Below are 6,063 nucleotides of genomic sequence, written 5' to 3'. Positions count from 1 at the left end.
CTTAAAGAAAAAAGAACAACTCCAAAACATATTAATTATAATATGAGTTGAACGAGCTTGCACTGAGCAGAACAAGGGTTTGAACTAAAACTCTTCAAGGTCACTGCCATTCCCAATGGCAATACTTCTCTAATTGTTCTTAGGAAAGACTTTTAAAGGTATAGACTCTTTTTCAATAACATTTTTCTCTAATTATAAAAATAAAATGTGCTCTTCAAAAATGGAGAAAATATGTTTTCACAGCAATCACTCCAAATCTCACCACAGAAATCACCATTATTAACATTTTAATATTTTTAAAGCTCATGTATATGTATTTTAACTTATTTATGAGCATGATGTATATACAATTTGATTTCTTCTTTTATAGCATAATATATCATAAACGGTTTCTCATTTTATCAAAAACTCCTTAGCATGATATATATTAGTGTATATCTGTGAATATTTCCTTACAACAAATTCCTAGAAGGCTGGTAAACTTCTAACACTTTTGATATACATAGATAAATTACTTTATCAGCAGCATGTGAATGCCTGTTTCTCTAAATATTCCTCCCCTCTTGAGAGAGTAGTATTTAAAAATCTTTGTCAGTTAGCTAGGGAGAAAAATGGCATCATATTTTTTAATTAAATACTATACTATCAAACATTTTAATTTATTTCATTAATAATTTATATTTTTTCTTGTTAATTATTTCTTTATATTCTTGACCAGTTGCTATTGAATTTGTCTTTCCCTTATTGGTTTATGAGACTCTTTACATATTCAAAACCTAACCATTTATCTGTCAAATATATTGCAAATATTACCCCAGTGTGTCATTTACTTTTCAGTTTCATTTGTGATGTTTTCTAATATATAATTGTTTCATGCATCCAGAAGTATCAATATTTTCATTTAAGATTTCTGCTTAAATGAGCCTTACCTAGTTCAAGATTATATAAAATTTTAACCTATGTTTTTTATCCTACTAAAAAATAAATAAAAGTGGCTTTACTTTTCAAATTGAGAAGTAAAAACATACTCTTCGATTTTTTTTCCCTTATTCTTTTCTTCATTCTTTCTTTGTTCTCTCTCTTCTCTCTTATAGTCAGTTCATATCAAGATACCTAGTGGGCGATATCAGGAATAAATAACTCATTCAATAAATGTATTTTGACTCCATAATTACAAAGTTTTGAGTAAAGAGTTATAGGAGAAATATAAAGGGAAAGGAAGTGCTGGCTATAGCAACAGTCATTATAAAATTATAAGCAAACTTCAACAGAAGAATGCATGAAAGGATGTTCAACAGGATTAGTCATTTGGGAAATGCAAGTCAAAACTATAGTGAGATACCCACGGGAACAGCTAGAATAAAAAAAGACAGGCAATAATAAGTGTTTGTGAAGATGAAGAGAAATTGGAACTTTCCTATTCTTTTATGTGATGAAAATATTCCAGAATTAGATAGCGATGGTGCTTGCATAGTCATGTGAATATATTAAAAAGGACTGAATTGTACAATTTACAAAACGCGTATCTCCCATGTGGTAGTCAGAATTGGTTAACTACTATAAACTTCAATAGGAGGTGGGGGAGGAGAGCTCAATTCTTGACAAGGGGGATTTTGGAAAGCTTCTCAGACATTTAAGCCAGACCACAAAGAACAAGCGGTAATATAATAATAACCACTGGCCAAGCATCATATCTGCTCTGTAAATGTGCTGAATTCCAGGCCTTCATCTCTAATTTTCCACATCCATCGTATGGCTGTTGTTGCAAATGAAGAACCTGAGGCTCAGAAAGGTCAAAGTGGCTTGCGCATGGCCACAAACTGAGTGAGTGGCAGAGAAAGAGATGATTGGCCGAGAGGTAAGCTCTGAAGTGTGTAGGGGTGTGAGCAGTCTACACAGAGGAAACGTGTGCAAGGCACAGAGGTAGAAAGCAGTAGAGTATGGAGAGAACCAGCAAATCAGCCAGGTAGCTGGGCCGCCCATCCAGTTAGGGATTAGAACTGGAATCAGTCTGAAAACTTGGCAGGAGCCAAATTATGTAAGATTTCGTGTGCATGATAGAGACGTTTAGACCTCATGCTGGACTCATCAAAAAGGTGGAGGCTTGCAACCTGGAGCAGTGTTTTAGAGAAAGGACTATGCTTCAAAGAAAGGACTCTGACAACAAGGACAGTATGCAACCAGAGAGCCAGGAATCAAGGTGACTGGTTACGAGTCCAGCAGAGGGACCAAGGCTGGGACCGTGGTTGCAGAACGAAGCAAGGAGGAAAGGAGGAACAGATAAAACCACCATTTCAAACTAGAGAAAGCATTTTAAGTGTTTACACCAACGGTGGCCTTACATTGACACTGAGCATTTTGCATAAGGCAAAGCTGTCCTTCATCGACAGAGTTATTTTAGATCAAGGTCTGATTTAGTTAAACCAAGCGCAAAGGGTGGAAATGCTATATCGTATTCCAAGCCTTCTAGCCGCCTTCGCTCTAATCTACCTTGGTCAGTAGTCTTCTGGCCAGAAGAACCCACAGGAAGCTTCTGCTTGGCCAGCAGGTATTATGGTCTGACAGTTCTAACCCTGTTTTCCTCCTTCTGGCCCCTCCCAGGTGAAAAAGACCACATTGGAGAAGGCGGAAAGTGCACCAAGGCCGTTTACCACTTAGCAGATTCCGAAGATAAAATTGTTCTTTTCTATGCCCAGTGGCCACCATCAGTGCAGTGTAGTCTAAGCATCAGGTCAAAGAGCAAATTCCAGCTCTGTCACTGAGTAGCTGGGCAACCTTGGCTTTGCCCTAATAACTTAACCTTGCTGTTCCTTAGATTCTGCATCTAGAAAATGGAGATATTCATAGTGACAATACCTTCACAGCATTTTAGTGGGTGGTGCTTAAATCAGTTATACGATGAGGCGGGTTTAGAAAACTTTCTGATTATATGCTAACACCCCAAAACTATTTGAAACACGTGTTTTGGAATTTCTCAGTTCCTTCCTTTCTCCCTTTTAGGATATGATCTGAAACTAGCAGGTTGTTTATATCTCTATAGCAGCAGTTTTCCATGAGCTCTTAAGAAATTGAATTCGCAATAATTGTATCTGAAATTAGTTCATAACATCAGAATCCGTACAGCTTCGGAAAACTGGTGGAATGAGACGTGATGCCGTACTAGTTGTTTCGGGGTTCCTGCTTAATTATGGTGAAGGGAGCTGCAACTCTACTCCTTACTTTTATCTCCTCAATATTGTTTCGCTTTCTGAAAGGGAATATGGGAAGGAGAGTAACAGTTGAGATAGAGATTAAAATAATGGAGATCTTGTTTGTTTTGGTGCGCTCTCTCTCACACACACAAATACATACACACACTCGAAAAATTCTTTTTCTTCTTTTAGCCACATTCTTCTGTCTGTGTCATAGTTGCTGAAATTTCTGGACATCGATATTTGCTTTCCATCATTACTGAGAGGGGCCCACGCAGCAACTTCATAGCAACTTAATTGCTGACTTACCTCTGAGGCTGGAGGAGACCCTGCTGTCTGGCCTGCGTGCCATAGGAACAGCAAAGCCCCCAGTTCTCGCAGAGCTTACAATCAATTGAGGAGGAGACAAGACCAATGCATGAATTAACAATACTGTTAGCACATATGAGCTGGAAGCAGCACGATACTCTAAGTGATATCAGTAAGCTTTGGGTGACTTTATCTGTTACGCGCACAGTGATGGAGTTGTTGTGTCATCTGGGAAAAAGGGTGCCACACTGGAGAGCTAACTTTTGATAACTGGGCAAGGCTGTGAACCTGAGAAGGAGAGGAAGTAGATGGCCTGGAGGCTTAGCTGGCTCCTCCTGGGTGTCTGGAGTTCCCTGCCCTCTGCTTCATCCTTCTCTTTTACCTGAGGCTGAGTCTCACTCCTTGGTTATACGTTCTTAACACTCCTTGATTCACATGATTATGTTTCATCTTTTCATCTTCTATCTACCCAACTTTTGAAGATGAGATAAAAGAAAATACACACCTTAAGGAGAAACCCAAGGAAGAAATAAATAAAAGTAAGAGCCATAATTTTCAGATCTAGAAAAGTGAGTTACTCGGAGTAATTCACACATCGTGGAGAGACCAGTTAGAATCATGGAGAGACCAGTTAGAATCATTAGCAAGTTGCCAGCGCTGACTTTAAACTATCTGCTCTGGTCCAGCTCCACACCATTCAGCAGGAGCTGTGTGGTGTCACCAGAATTAACCATCATGAACAAAATGCACAAACACCTATCGATCTACAACTGCTTATTGGGTGCCGGACCTGTGCGTGCATTGTGGTTCCCTGATTGGAAGGTTTGGACACTCCCACGTATCCCACACACACACACAGCTATCTAGTCTCAATTCTTGATGGTGGAACTCACATCAGGTCCTCCACAGTGTAAGGCTGTAAAATTTCAGCAGGTGAGGAAGACTCTGCATACCCCAAAAGTCCAGGAACTCAGAGGCTGGTTGCTCAGATAGCACGTTTCAGAGTAGTACTGATTTTAGAATATTTACTTGATTTTGAATAATCCTGCCAAAGCTACTTTTAACTCGATTATTCAGAAAAATAAACCTGATTGGAGCCTTTTAAAATAAATCACATGAATTCATGTAGATTTACATTAGAAGTCATAAGAGGCGTGTAGCTTTTTCTATTTTTCTGTGTATAGCTTTCACTATTCTTCTTTCAATCAACCTGCATTTTCCTTTGGTTTCCTTTTACTAGTCAACGGTAAAGGAAACCTATAAGTCTTAATCAGCTCGGGCTGCTCTAACGAAATGCCACAGACGGTGGCTTAAACAACAGATATTTATTTCTCACAGTTCTGGAGACTTGAAGTCTGAGATCAAGGTGCCAACGCAGTCAGGTTCTTGGTGAGGACCTTTTTCTTGGTTTGCAGAGGCTGTGTCCTGGGGATGAGGGTAGGGTAGGGTGAGGGGTGGGGTGTAGGGGAGAGCTCCCCGCTCTCTTCTTATAAAGGGCACTAATCTCATTCTGAAGACCCCAGCCTCGTGACCTCACCTCCCCAAGGCTCTACCTTCCAATATGCACTATGGGGGTTAGAGCTTCAACATATGGATTTTGGAGATACAAGCCTTCAATTCATAACACTCTACTTAAAAATAAGAAACAAGGGAGCATTTGAGATCTCGCTTCCTTGCAATGTCATCAGTATGACTTAAATAAATAAAATCTTATAAAAGTTAAAAAAAAAAAGAAACAAAAAAATTCAAACCTATCTATTATGAATGGTCCTATAGAACCAAGTATTCATGTTAAATCTTTATGAATAAAAGAAAATTCATTATGATAGTAATGCCTTTGAAGATTAAAATTAAGCTTTTCTGACCAAAAGAGATATAATTTTTAAAAATTACAGTTAACCTAGAGGGTATTATGCTAAGTGAAATAAGTCAGACTGAGAAAGACAAATACCATATGATCTCACTTACATGTGGAATCTGAAGAACAAAATAAATGAACAAAGAAAACAGAAACAGACTCACAGATACAGAGAATTTGATGGTTGCCAGATGGGAGGGGGGTTGGGGAACTGGTGAAACAGTTGAAAGGATTAAGAAGTACAAATTGGTGGTTACAAAATGGTCATGGGGACGGAAGTACGGCATAGGGAGTATAGTCAATAATGTTGTAATAACTATGTATGGCTCCAGGTGGGTACTAGACTTATGGGGGGGGGGTCACTTCATAAGTTATATAAATGTCTAATCACTATGCTGCACACCTGAAACTAATATAAAATAATATGGAATGTCAACTGTAACTGAAAAAAAATAATTAAAAATAAATGTTTAAAAAATCCACTTAGGGTGTTTGAAGATACGGAATTCAGAGATTCCGGTGGATGGAAGGGCAAAGAGGAGATGATTTTATTACTTGTGAAGTGGGGGAACCATGTTTCATTCTTTCTATGTAAGTATGTTTATAGTCCTCTTGATAATGATGAATAGCTACAGAGATTATTCTGTGGCAAAATGTCTAGTAGATTTGGCTCGTGCTGACCACATGGCAGGCAGCACGTGCTGC

This window comes from Pteropus vampyrus, unplaced genomic scaffold (assembly GCF_000151845.1).
Source record: "Pteropus vampyrus isolate Shadow unplaced genomic scaffold, Pvam_2.0 Scaffold98, whole genome shotgun sequence".
In the NCBI taxonomy this organism is placed as follows: domain Eukaryota; kingdom Metazoa; phylum Chordata; class Mammalia; order Chiroptera; family Pteropodidae; genus Pteropus; species Pteropus vampyrus.
This window is presented reverse-complemented; position numbering follows the sequence as displayed.